Here is a 14,765-nt window from a genome sequence, read left to right on the forward strand (position 1 = left end):
ATATGTCTTGTCTTTCTCTTGCCTAATTGTGCTTGCTAAAATTTCTGGTACCGTATTGAATAAGAGCAGTGAGAGTGGCCCTTGTTTTGTTTGTGAGTTTAGAGGAAACACGTTCAGGTTTTCCCCATTCAGTAGATGTTGACTATGGGTTTGTCACATATAGCCTTAAACATTTTGAGGTATGATCTTTCTATGTCTGATTTGTTGAGGACTTTTAGCACGAAGGGATTTTTATTTTATCAAATGCTTTTTCTGTGTCTGTTGAAATGATATTTTTATCCTTTATTCTGTTGATGTGATGATTGTGTTTATTGATTTGCGTATGTGGAACTAGCCTTGCATGAAATTAATTTGGGATGAAACTAATCCGATCATGGCGATTGATTTGCTTTTTTGTTTGTTGTTTGTTTGAGACTCTATGGGCCCAGGTTGGCCTGGAACTTACCATTGTAGCCCAAGCTTCTCTCAAACTCAAGCTTCTCCTGCCTCAGCATCACAAGTGCTAGGATAACAGGTGTGCACCATCACACTTGGCTGTGAATGGTCACTATGATATGTTATTGAATTATTTTTTCCAGCATTTTGTTGGGAGATTTTGCATCTACCTTCATCAGGAATACTGGTCTATAGGTTTTCCTGTTACTGTTTTGTCTTTGCCTGGTTTGGGTGATAGTATAATGCTGGACTCATGGAATGAATTTGGAAGGATTTCCTTTGTGTCAGTTCTCTGGAATGGTTTGTAAAGAACTGGCATCAGGTTGTTGTTTTTAAAGTTTGGTAAAATTCAGCAGTGAAGTCATCTCATTCTGGGTTTATCTTTGTTGGTAACTTCTTTATTACTGATTTAGTTTCATTACTTGTTATTGATCTATTCAGGTTTTTTTTTTTTTTTTTTGGTGGTACTGGGACTTGATCTCAGGGCCTTACACTTGCTAGGTAGGCACTTTTCTACTTGAACAACTCAGACCAGCCCTATTCTGGATTTTTTATGTCTTCATGGTTCAATTTTGGTAGGGGTCATATGTGTCCAGAGTTTTCTTATAGGTTATGCAGTTTTTTAGCAAATAGTTTTTCATAATAATCTTCTCTATTTCTGTTGTGTCAGTTGTGAAATCTCATTTTTCACTTCTAATTTTATTTATTTGGGTCCTCTCTTTCTTTTTCCTGGTTACTGTAGCTAAAGTTTTCTGGGTTTGTTTTTATTTTTTCAGAATACCAACTCTAACTCCCTGATTTTGTTTGTTTGTTTGTTTACAGTGTGGGGGTTCCAGCCCATGGCCTTGCTTATGCTAGGCAAGTTTTCTTCTACTGAGCTGTATCTCAGCCTTTCATTGCTCTTGTAAATTTTTGTTTAAGTCTCTATTTCACTTATTTCTGTTCTGATATTTATTATTTATTTCCTTCTACTAATTTTGGATTTAGTTTGTTCTTCCTTTTTAAGTCTCTGAGATACTTTGTTAGGCTATTTGAAATCTTCCTTTTGTGATATAGGCACTAATTGTTATACAGTTCCTTCTTAGCACTGCTTTGCTGAATCCTTGCATTTTAGTATGGTGTGCTTCCATTTTTAAATTCCGTTTTTGTATTTTGGCTACCCAGTGTTCTTTAAAATCATGTTCAGTCTCCACGTATTTGAATAATTTCCTTTCTTGTTGACTTCTCATTTTATTTCACTGGTCTCAAAAGATACAGGATACAATATCGAATTTTTTGAATTTGTTAAGACTTTTGCTGTGCTGTGGTTTAATACGGGATCTATTCCAAAGAAAGTTCCATCATTCATAAAAAGAATGCAGCTGTTGGAATGTTTTGCAAATGTCTGTTTGAGCTATAGCATAGGTTAACTCTGATATTTCTTTGTTGATTCTTTGGTCTGGAAGTTTTGTCCATTGATGAAAGTGGAGTGTTGAAGTCCCCCAATATTATTGTACAGGAGAATATTGTTTATTTTATAAATGTTGCATGCTCTGACAATAGGTGACCATACATTTAGAATTGTTACATCTTCTCGTTGAGCTCATCTCTTGATCATTTTAAAGTGACCTTCTTTGTCTCTTCTTACAGTTTTTGTCTTAAAGTTTATTTTGTCAGAAATCAATGTATCTGTGCTTGCTTGCTTTAGGTTTTCATTTGTTTGGAATACCTCTTTCCATGCTTTCATCACTTTCAGTCTGTTGTGTTTTTACTGATGACATGAATTTCCTGCAGGCAGCATTTTGGTGCATCTTGTTTCTGCTTTGTTTTTTTATCCATTCAGCCTATGTATTTAAAAATTTAGTATATTTACATACAAAGCTATTATTGAGAGGTAAGGACTTACTCCTGCCATTTTCTTCTAGTTGTTTTGAATATTCTTTCTTCTTCTCTTGTTCATCTTTGTGGCTTGATATTTACTCTACTGGTACTGTTTAATTACTTTATGTTTCTCTTTTCTGTGTCTAATCTTCTAGTGAGATTTATACTTCTATAAACTTTCATGGTGGTAATTATCTTTCTTTAACTTCTGAATGTAGGACTCCCGTAACCATCTTTTGTAAATTTGGTTTGGTCATCACAAATTCCATCTGTTTTTCTTGTCTTAGAAGGTTTTTATTTCACCATTTCCTAAGGATAGCCTTGCTGGGTGTAGTATTCTTGGTTAGCAGCCATTTTCTTTCAGGACTTGGAATATGTCATTCCATTCCCCCCCCTGGTCTTTAAGGTTTCAGCTGGGAAATCCTCTGTTAGAGAATGCCCTTAGATGTGATTTGGTGATTTTCTCATGTAGATTTAAATTATTTTTCTTTCTCTTGTACTTTTGATAGCTTAACTATCATATGCCAGGATGAAGAGCTTTTCTGGTCATGTTTATTGGAGTCCTATAGGCCTCTTGTACATGGATGTCCATACGCTTTCCAAGATTAGAGACATTTTCATTAAATAGGTTATTTCATTAAATAGGTGAATAACTATCAATGATAGTGAATAACTATCATTATTATTATTATTTTGGAAATACTGTGGTTTAAACTCATGATCTTATGCCCTTGAATAAGCTTTCTATGATCTTAACTTTTTTCCCATCAACTCTAGCCATTCTAAAAAAGTGGATATTTGTTTGTGCCCTAAAGGTCTTGAATACTCCCTTCACTATTTTTTCTTTTGTCTAAGATATTTCAGAACACTTGTCATAAAGTTTAGATACTCTTTCTTCCACTTGATCAAATCTGTTCTTGAACTTTCAACAGTATCTTTTATTTGACATGTTGAGTTCTTTATTTCCAAGATGTGTATTTGATTCTTTTTCAGAACTTCTCTTTGTTAAATTTATCATTTATATCCTGTGTTTTCTTCCTAATTTCACTTAAATGTTTATTGCTATTCATTGAATCACATTCAGTTCTTTCATACTCACTCTTCATAATCTCTGTTTCTTATGGTCCTGAGGACTGAATTCAGGGCCCCACACATGCTAGACAAGTGCTCTAACACTGAGCTGTACCCTTTCCCCATTCTTTTAAATTCTTTATCAAGCATTTTATCCATATCAGTTTCTGTGGGACCTATTGCTAGAAAGTCTGTTCTTTTGGAGACATCATATTATCTTGTTTTTCATATATCTTGAGCTCCCATGTTAAGAGTTTTTCTGCTGGTGGGTCAGGTACATCTACACTTTTACAAGGTGGTCTCCTTAGCAAGTGGCTTTCTCCTAAAGATGTGTGTTGGGCTATTGGTTTGTTATGCAATGCTGACTTTATCTCCAGCTGGGCACTGTACTGCAGTCTCCTTATAGCTTCTTTGGCCATGATCAATGACTTTGGGCAGTGTGTACCATAGCAGTGTCAGGGAGACCAAATGCCTCTAGAGGCCACAAGAGAATGGGGACACTCTTCGCAGTTCAGGCAATGTGGTATGGACAGCAGTGGATTTGGGTTGCATGCTGTGTAGCTATCCCAACAATGAGGTCATAGCCCCCTATTGGACAGTCAGGATTTCTCAGACAGTATTGCTTCTAGCTTTGCTAGTAGGAAGGACCCATGGCACTGGCAGCACCATCCTCTGACCTGTCTGTATTGTGAAACTTGATGCTGCACAAAGAGGCAGAATGCCCTCTGTGGTACTCACACACAGTCCTGACAGCAGTGAATGGTCTGACAAGGTGTGGAGGTGAGGCAGCACTGGAAACGAAGTAGTGGGATGGCAGCAGAACCATGGTGTTCTTCTCCATGGCTTGCATGGCTCAGGCACCAGGCAGACGCTGGAACCATCACCCCCCACACCTCCACCTTTAGCTGTAGATCAGTCCCAGGAGAGGGACTGCAGCTGGAGCTGGGTGAAGTCCTTGTCCCTTTCGCCTGTGTACTCTCAGGAGTGGGATGTGGGTGAAGCCCTAAATGAATTTTTACAGGAACTCTACGTGTAAATTTAAAGTATAGATGTTGGTTGTCAAATGACATATCTATGTTCTATTATGCTCTACCCCCTCCTTCCAAAAGAAACATGACAAATTTCAGAACTATTTCTTATTTAAATGTAATTTATCTTTCCTAAGGTGACTTCATCTCTCCCCTCCCCCATAATGGGATACTGAACAGCATTTACAACTGCTTGGAAAAATGATACATTTTCATCAAGAAATATGAAGTCCTTTTAGCTTTCCAAGTGAAATGGTTCAGTGGTAAAAAGTTTGTGAAAAAAGCTATGTATCAAAATCAGTATCAATTGGCACCTTCTTGCTTCCTTGATTTTCTGACTATTAAGTAGAAAGTTGAATGATTCAGTATTTAAGAGTTCATTTTTAAAAGGGTGTGCATCATTCAACAAAATTACAGATAAGGGCAGAACAGGTTCTGCCTGGAATCGAGGGGGGTTGGGGGGAAGAGGGTGGGGACCAGGGGGAGAAATGACCCAAATAATGTATGCACATGTGAATAAATGAATAACAATAATAAAAAAGGGTGTGCATCATATTATTGTTATGCAACCTGTTGATTAAAGCATAGATAAAATATACCATATGGTATTAAGGCAGGTTAGTAACAGGGAACGAAGAAACCCCAATTTGTCTCAGCCTAATGAAGCAATGGGGATATGCAAAGAGAACTGAAAATGGAGGATTCTTTAAGGTCTCTGAGAGAAAAATACTTAATAGTCTCCATTAGGATCAAATTAGCCCACCAAGGTCATAAGATGTCACATGGTGTTTTTGAGTTATCTACCCTAGGAGGTGTTAACATCAGTAACCTGAAAAAATAAACACAAAAAGACACAGGAAGGAAAAGCCATATTTTGGGGGTAGGGTGAACACAATGTAACTTTGTATACTTCAAAGACCACCAGGATACCTCCCCTTCTGCAGCATATAAATCACCCCTCTAAAAAAGCACAGGGGTGTTTGGCTTCTGAGTCCTCTGGCTGGAGCCTGCTGTTTTTCTCTTCCAATGTGTTCTTTAACACTCATACCTATGTTTTTCTCTCTGCTTTCAATAAAATTTTGCTGTTTCCCAATGGGCGCTCCATGCTTTATTCAGGATGCAAGAGTCTAAGTATCTTCTGACCAGGGTCTTTAGAGTCAACCCATGAGTATCTCATGCCAAGTATGCATAAGTAATTTGCAAAATATATGTTTTAATTAAGAATGAAAAAGAGAGAGGAAATCGAAAAACCCAAAATCTCTTAAGTGACTATCCTTAAAAAGCAACTGTAAAGAGGAATCCAAGATGGTGACTTGGGTATGGAAGCAGGAAGCCTAAGCTCTGTGACTCCAAAAACCTCCCTGAGATGTTTGAGCCACACTTTGGTAATTCTGACTGCTTCTAGTCAAAAGAATAACTGTCATCACATTAGGTCCAAGAAAAAATTCAAAGACTGACCCCCAAATCAGCCTTTAATTGCACTTAACAGCTGCAACTCGTAACACAGCCAGCAAGGTGGAAACCCTCCTCCCCCATGGTGATTTTTTTTCTTTCTTTCCTTTTCTTCTCCTTCCACCATCAAGTGGAAATAAAGCATCAACCAGAATCAAAATGTCAACATCCTGAACCCCTATCCTGTGGCAAGCCTCTTCACGCCATGCCGCACTGAGAAAATTTGGTGCCATTTCTTACCACTGCCGCTGTCACCAATGCTGTTGTTGCTGCCACCACTGCAGCCACCACCAGCTCCAACCTGCCTGTGTGTCAACTGACAGAACAAACTGGTGAGCACCACGCACCATGCAGGAATCCCCTAACTACCCCTGGGAACATAAACCAGCGCAGCCTCTGGGCAGACTGATCCCCCCACAATGAAACTGGAAAACAAACAGTGAATGGTAATAAAAAACGGACAGCAGAGAGGATGGGTGGAATGCTGAACCTGCATCAGAAAAAGGGAGCGGGACAAGGAACTAAACTCAGCCCCGAACCATCCGTAAATAAACACAGGAAAGGCAGTGCATCAAACATACTCTAAAGGACTGAAAAGCACATATAGACTCCAACACAGTGGTAGTGGGAAACTTTAATACCCCCTATCACTAATAGATACGTCATCCAATCAAAAAATCAATAAAGAATTCCAGAACTAAATCATACCATTGATCAAATGGGCCTAGCTGATGTCTACAGAATAGTTCAGCCAACATCTGCACAATGTACATTCTTCTCAGCAGCCCATGGAACTTTCTTCAAAATTGACCATATCTCAGGGCACAAAGAAGCCTCAGCAAATATAAGAAAATAGAAGTAACTCCCTGCATTCTATTTGATCACAATGCATTAAAACTAGAACTCAACAACAAACACAACAACAGAAAACAGGCAAACAGTTGGCAGCTGAATAACACATTGTTCAATGATCAATGGGTCATAGCAGAAATAAGAGAGGAAATAAAAAGTTTCCTTAGCTAATGAAAATGAAAATACGACTTACAAGAACCTATGGCCTCAGCAAAGGCAGTCCTAAGAGGAAAGTTTATAACTATGAATGCATATATTAAAAGGACAGAGAGATCTCCAATAAATTATCTAATGCCACATCTCAAAATCCTAGAAAAACAAGAACAAGCAAAACCCAAATCAAGCAGAAGGAGAGAAATCAAAAAAAATTGGAGCCAACATTAATGAAATAGAGACCAAAAACAACATACAAAGAGTCAACAAAACAAAAAGCTGCTTCTTTGAAAAAATAAACAAGATTCACAAACCCCTGTCTAATCTGACTAAAATGAGGAGAGAAAAAAACCCAAATCAGTAAAATCCAGAAATGCAAAAGGGGAGATACAACAAACACCAAAGAAATCCAGGGAATCACCAGAGATTACTTTGAGAACCTATATTCCAATAAATTTGAAAATCTTGAAGAAGTGAACAAATTTCTACATACTTAGGACCATCCAAAACTGAACCAAGAGGATATTAGCCACATAAACAGATCTACTACATGAAATGAAATTGAAGTATCAATACTCTCCCAAGAAAGAAAAGTCCAGCACCTGACAAAATCTCTGCTGAATTCTATCAGACCTTTAAAGAAGAAGTAATACCAACTCCCCTTAAACTTTTCCATGAAATAGAAAGGGAAGGAACACTGCCTAACTCATTCTATGAAGCCAGTATTACACTCATCCCCAAACCAGACAAAGACACATCCAAAATGAGCTATAGGCCATTCTCCTTAATGAAATCCTCAATAAAATAATGGCAAACCAAATCTAACAACATATCAGAAAGATCATTCACCACGACCAAGTCGGCTTCATCCCAGGGATTCGGTGGTGGTTCCACATAAGTAAATCAATAAATGTAATACAGCACATTAATGGATCAAAGACAAAAACCACTTGATCATTTCAATAGATGCAGAAAAAGCCTTTAATAAGATTCAACACCCCTTCATGATAAAAGCTTTAAGAAAACTAGGAATAGAAAGAATGTACCTCAACATTATAAAGGCTCTATATGACAAACCTATAGCTAACACTGTACTTAATGGAGAAAAACTGAAACCATTTCCCCTAAAATCAGGAATAAGGCAAGGGTGCCCACTCTGCCCACTCCTATTCAACATAGTCCTGGAATTCCTAGCTAGAGCAATAAGGCAAGAAGAAGAAATAAAAGGAATACAAATAGGTAAAGAAACTGTCAGAATATCCTGATTTGCAGATGATATGATCCTATACCTTAAAGACCCAAAAAACTCTACCCAAATACTCTTAGATACCATAGGCAAGGACATCCTCAGTAGAACCCCAGCCACCCAGCAACTAAGAGAAAGGATGGACAAATGGGACTACATGAAATTAAAAAGCTTCTGCACAACAAAAGAAATGGTCTCTAAACTGAAGAGACCACCCACAGAGTGGGAGAAAATATTCGCTGCCTATCCATCATACAAAGGACTGATAACCAGAATATACAGGGAGCTCAAAAAACTAAACTCCCCCAAAATCAGTGAACCAATAAAGAAGTGGCAACTGAACTACAAATGGCCAAAAAATACAGAGATGGCTCACTATCTCTCACCATAAAGGAAATGCAGATCAAAACCACACTAAGATTCTACCTCACCCCTGTTAGAATAGCTACCATCAAGAACACCACCAACAACAAATTGTTGGCAAGGATTCAGGAAAAAGGAACCCTCATACACTGCTGGTGGGAATATAAGCTAGTACAACCACTTTGGAAAACAGTATGGAGACTTCTTAAAAAACTAAAAATAGATCTGCCATATGATCCAGCAAAACCACTCCTAGGTATATACCTGAAAGAATTTGACTCAGGTTATTCCAAAGGCACCTGCACATCCATGTTTATTGTGGCACTATTTATAATAGCCAAGTTATGGAAATAGCCAAGATGCCCTACTACCAATGAATGGATCAAGAAAATGTAGTATTTATACACAATGGAATTTTATTCAGCCACAAAGAAGAATGAAATCTTGTCATTGGCAAGTAAATGGATGAATCTGGAGAACATGATCTTAAGCGAAGTTAGCCAGGCTCAGAAGGCCAAAAATCGTATGTTCTCCCTCATAGGTGGATTATAGACCTAAAACAATTGCAGTAATATTACTAGACATTGGTCACATGCTAACGGGAGAATGCATACAGGAGGAATAGGGAAAGGGAAGGAAACCTAAAACTTGAAAGTGTTTGATGTGCCCACTGTAGAGGAGCTAATAAAGTAATCTTAAACTGACAGAGGCCACCATGGGAAGGTGACCGGGATGTAGTGAAGAGGTCAGGTAGAGATGAACCAATTCGTGTTGTAATACACATGTACATGGAATCAATGCCAGGACTATCTCTGTATAGCTATCTTTATCTCAAGCTAGCGAAAATGCTATGTTTTCTTCTTATCTCTTATATGTTCTCTTCTACAAAATTGGAGAAGAGGGCAGATCAGGATCTTCCCGGAAGCCAGAAGGGAGAAATGGCCCAAACAATATATACACATATGAATAAATGAATAAACAATGAAAAGCAACTGTAAAGGTTCTGCCACCCAATTTGTTGATTCACTTGTTAAAATCTATTTCAATGGCCATCTTATTTGTGAAACATGAAATTTCTAACTTTAGATATTCCTGTAAAAATCAAGGTCTTTCTTTTCATTGGGCAAACAAATGTTGAGAACAAAAAGGAGGGAAACAGTGTGTTTAACAGAGAATCCCTCACAGCCTACCTTCCACCCATTCATTTCCTTGATTTTCCCAGAAACAGCAGAGGTTAGAAACATATTCTTTGGAGAACTAGAATTCTCCCTTTGCATTAACTCATTCCTTGTTAACTTATTTTTTAAAAGGCCTACATAGTGGAATTCCTGGGAAGTACAATTAAATTGGGTGATGTTTGTCAAGCATAAGAGAATGAACAGTTAGGAGATCAGCAGACTACACTGCAATTCTGCCCTATTTGGCAAGTCTTCCATATTTCAGTTTTTCATTCACAAAACCAGGAAGGATAAAATACACTTACTAATCAGCTCTTCTTTGTCACAGGCTTGGTTGGGGATTACCAGTACTAATCCTGGGTCACTCAACCCGTGTCACAGGAGGAAGGGCAAGGTCCCCTCCAGCCCTCTGCAATGGACCACTCGGGCTCCTAGGTCGATTCCCGTTGGGGACGGCGGCCTCAGCACCCAGGCTGCAGTCTGTGGGCAGCCCCTGGTTCTGAAGTTCTGTGGCTCCATGTCCCCAGGAGCCCAGGGAAAAGCGAGGGAAGAAAGGTCTCCAAGTAGACAAGGCTGCAGCAGGAGGATCCTTGGTGTTAATAAATGGCACTGGGGAATTTTTTTTTTTTTTTGATTGTGGTACTGGGGTTTAAAAACTCAGGGTTTTGCGCTTGCCGGGCAGGCGCTCTACCATTTGAGCCATTCTGCCAGACCTTCTTGCTTTTTATTTATTTTTCAGGTGGGATCTTGTCTTTGAGGACGGAGTGGGGAAGCTGCTGGTCTGGACCCAAACGCTCTTACCTGTGGCCCGGGCATCGCTGGGATAACAGGCGTGCATTACCACGCCCAGTTTGTTTAATTTGTAATAGTGAACTTTCCATTGAGCCATTTTTTGGCTGCTTTCTAGAACTGACAGTGGAGGGTGGGGGAGGGGGGCTGCTGAATATGTGGCACCTAAAAGTAACGAGAGAAAACATTTTTGTGAGAATTGGTCGTTCTAATGTAACTTCTTTTACATTGATGATTGTTCAACCTTTTGTCTGTCACAGAAGTTATCCATCACCTGTTCTTCAAAGAGGGGACATTTTGTTTCAAAATTAATTACCACTTATGAATCAAAAAAGAAGCTTGAACTAAGATTACAGAACCAGGCCTGGTGTACCTCCTAAAAATAGTGCACACACATGCTCTCCCCCACCCCCACTACAATGTTATGCATACACACAGACAGAACTAGGTCTGGTCAAGGCCCTGAGTCAGATTGCTCATGTATGTAAACTTGGAGGGGCAGAGGAACATGTTAAATACACCAGGAGGAGAGGAGCTAATACAGAAACCTTACAGAGACAGAGGTCTACACGAGAAGGGCATCAGGAACCAGTGTAAGGATCAGGTAGAGATGAATCAACTTGGGTTGTAACACATTTGTACACGAAAGCAATGCTAAGAATCTCTCTGTATAGCTGTCCTTGTCTTTCTTATAATTGCTTATGTCTACTCCTTAACAGAACTGGAGAAAAGCTCAGAACAGGTTCTACCTGGAAGCAAGGGTGGAGGTGGGGAGAGGGTGGAGCCAGGGGCAGGGGGGAGAAATGACACAAACAATGTAGCACATGTGAATAAATGAATAATAATAAAAAATACACCAGGAGGATGCAGTCAGCAAAAGCCACCTTGGGAAACTGTAAGGCAGTGTCCTACAGTTTTTAATACATAAAACACAAAGGGAAATAGCAAGAAGGGGGTATATGAAAGAAAGGCAGTTCAGACATATCAACCAATTGTAGTGTGCTCACCTTATTAAGACTTTGATTCAAAGTTTTAAAAAATTGATAGGGTATGATTGAATTAAAATATTCCTTGGATAGGTGAAGATATTAGGAAATTATTTTTAAAATCACCACTGTGACAATAGTGTTATGGTTATAGCTTATTAAAAGAGTTCTTATCTTCTAGAGGTATGTATTAGACATTTACCAGAAAAAGATCTAAACCAAAACAACTAACTATGGCACAGGCAACATTCTGCTGTGCCACATGAAAAATGCAGACGGTGTTTATGGTTGATAGGAATTGATCTCCAAAATATATCTTAAATGCAAAAGATATATTTTTTGCATTTATTTATATTTTTGCACAAATGCAAAAGAAGGCAGGGTGTGCACCCATAATACATATATTGTATTTGTTTCCTTGGATGTGCATAACATGTGTTTCAAAACACACTCAAGAAATATTTATATGGTTGATGAAGAAATAAGTAGGTGGGAGGGTTAGGAAGGAATTTTTCCATAAGTCCTTTTCTAATTTTTTCAAATTTAAGTTAAAAAAAATGCAAATGCGAAATAAAAGTAGGTTTTGACATCCTAAGAAAATCTCATCCTGGTGACTAACACCTATTTTAATTAAATTACATCAGTTATTTTAGTTTTCACATCTGAAAGTTCTTAACATGTATTGAAAACAAGAAAATAGACAAAGCGAAGAATAAATAAAATGCTTTGGAATTTTAAAAGTTCTTAATTTATTCTCTATCTTAAGTATCTCTTCTTTCCTATTGCTGAGTGACTTGAAATCATACCACTTACTCTGGAAAGACACCATCCAGTCTTCTGTTAGAAAGTTGTGGTAAGTCTGCACAGTCCTGATGATATCAGGAAAGTTTAGATAAGATCAGCTTTATTTTTTGTTTTGATACACAGATGCTCTACCATTTAAGCCATTCAGACAGCCACTTTTGCATGGTGATTTTTGAGTTATTTTGTGTGGTCTTGCTTTATCCTAGGCCTGCTGGACCCGATCCACCTATTCATGCTTCCCCTGTAGCTGGGAGACAGATCTCTGCCTCCCAAGAAGCTAGGATTATAGGTTTAAGCCACTGCTTCAGCTGAGATCAACAATACCTTTGAAATCGATGTGTTCTGCAATGCATATTTTCCTCTTTCCATTTGGTTAATTTTTGAATAGGTAATTCATTTTTATTACCATTTCAATAAATCATTCAATTGAAGTCTAATAATGACATTGAAAGGCGGCTCCTCCACGCTGCTCCCCACCAACATGCTGGACCTGGACAAGGACAAGGATGACCTGGAGGTGTTCAGTAAGGATGCCTCACTGAAGGACATAAACTCCTTCAGCCCTGTGATGCCAATGTCTCCTTTATCAATGATAAATCAAGTTTGAAGATGAGCCAGACTTAAGGGATCTCTTCATTACAGTTGATGAACCTGAAAGCCATGTTACTACGACTGAAACTTTCATCACCTACAGGATTACCACTAAGACATCTCGTGGGGAATTCGACTCCAGTGAATTTGAAGTGAGGAGACGTTATCAAGATTTCCTTTGGTTGAAGGGAAAACTTGAAGAAGCACACCCTACTCTGATCATTCCACCACTGCCGGAAAAGTTTATAGTGAAAGGAATGGTGGAACGCCTTAATGAGGACTTCATTGAGACGCGCAGGAAGGCGTTGCATAAATTTTTGAACAGGATTGCTGATCATCCAACTTTAACATTTAATGAAGACTTCAAGGGTTTTCTCACTGCACAAGCTTGGGAACTCTCTTCTCACAAGAAGCAAGGGCCTGCTCAGCAGGATGGGACAGAAAGTTAGAGCTGTTGCTTCCTCCATGAGAGGAGTTAAACACCGACCAAAGGAGTTCATGGAGATGAATAACTTCATTGAAGTATTTAGCCAGAAAATTAATCTCATAGGTAAAATATCTCAGAGAATTTACAAAGAAGAAAGGGAATACTTTGATGAAATGAAAGTATCCATATCCTGTGGTCAGCATCAGAAGAAGATCTGGCTGACACTCTCAAAGGTCTTGCCAGCTGCATTGACAAGTGCTGTAAGGCCACTGAGAAGCGGATGTCTGGCCTCTCCAAGGCCCTGCTCCCTGTTGTACACGAGTATGTGCTTTACAGTGAAATGCTAATGGGTGTGATGGAAAGAAGGGACCAAATACAAGCAGAATTGGATTCCAAAGTTGAAGCTTTGGCTTACAAAAAGGGAGCTCCTGAACTGCTTACAGAGGAGATTGGAAAACTTGAGGATAAAGTGGAATGTGCTAATAATGCAGATTGGGAAAGATGGAGACAAAATATGCAAAACGACATCAAGTCAGCCTTCACGGAGATGGCTGAAGACAATGTCCACTATTATTAACAGTGCCTTGCTACCTGGGAATCATTCCTTACAGCACAGACTGGCCTTCACATGGAAGAAGACTCTGAAGATAAACTTTAATCCCATTGAGGTCTTCTGCATATCTTTGAGAGACAGCATCTATCAACCAATGTTATTCTGTCTGGGTTGGCTGTGCATTTTATAAAGTGGAAGAAACACATTGAATACTATCTGGAAAACCAACAACTTGAAAACTCAGGTATTCTGGGTCATTGACGTGAGTTTGGAGCTAGAAATATGTCTGTCCATATAGATATATGGGTCTATGATATGATATACATTCTATAGATACATAGATCTATTCTATTGTATAGATAGATATATATCTATATTGTTAGAGATGGATTTAGCCTAATTTTGATTATGTTCTTAAATTTATGTGCCAATAATTGCATATAGAGTTTTTTCCTTAAATATTTGACCATGGAACATGACATTTAAATATGTTGTAAAGACTCCGTTTTAATAAAAGCTTTAATAAGAAAAAAAATTTATATGGAAGAATAAAAGAATCAAGAATCACCAAGACAAATTTAGAACAAACGAAGGTAAGAGGACTTACTTTGCCAGGTACTAAGAATTCTTACATGTCTTTAATATGTAATGAAGATAGTGTGCTGTCCATTTGCTCTACTAAATTGCCTTAGAGTAGGAGGCATACAGAAAACAAATTTATTCGTAGAGTTTGGGATGCTGACAGCCCATGACCAAGGCCATGATGTTTCACTGTCTGGTATGGACTTTCTTCCTGGTTCATAAATGGCCCTTCTCACTGTGTTCACATGAGGTGGAAGGGGGAAAGCAGCTCTCTGGGGTCTCATATATAAGGGCACTAATCCCTTTCCTGAAGGGTCCCCTCTCATGACCTAATTACTTCCCAAGAGCCTCACCTTGAAATAACACCACATTGGGAGTTAGATTTCAACACATGA

At 38.6% G+C, this 14,765-nt stretch overlaps 1 pseudogene; it reads left to right on the forward strand.

Moving 5' to 3' along the window:
• Positions 1-12,698: 12,698 nt before the first annotated feature.
• On the forward strand, positions 12,699-14,298 carry LOC109679719 (sorting nexin-7 pseudogene; annotated as a pseudogene).
• The last annotated feature ends 467 nt before the right edge of the window (positions 14,299-14,765 follow it).

This window comes from Castor canadensis, chromosome 11 (assembly GCF_047511655.1).
Source record: "Castor canadensis chromosome 11, mCasCan1.hap1v2, whole genome shotgun sequence".
Lineage (NCBI taxonomy): Eukaryota > Metazoa > Chordata > Mammalia > Rodentia > Castoridae > Castor > Castor canadensis.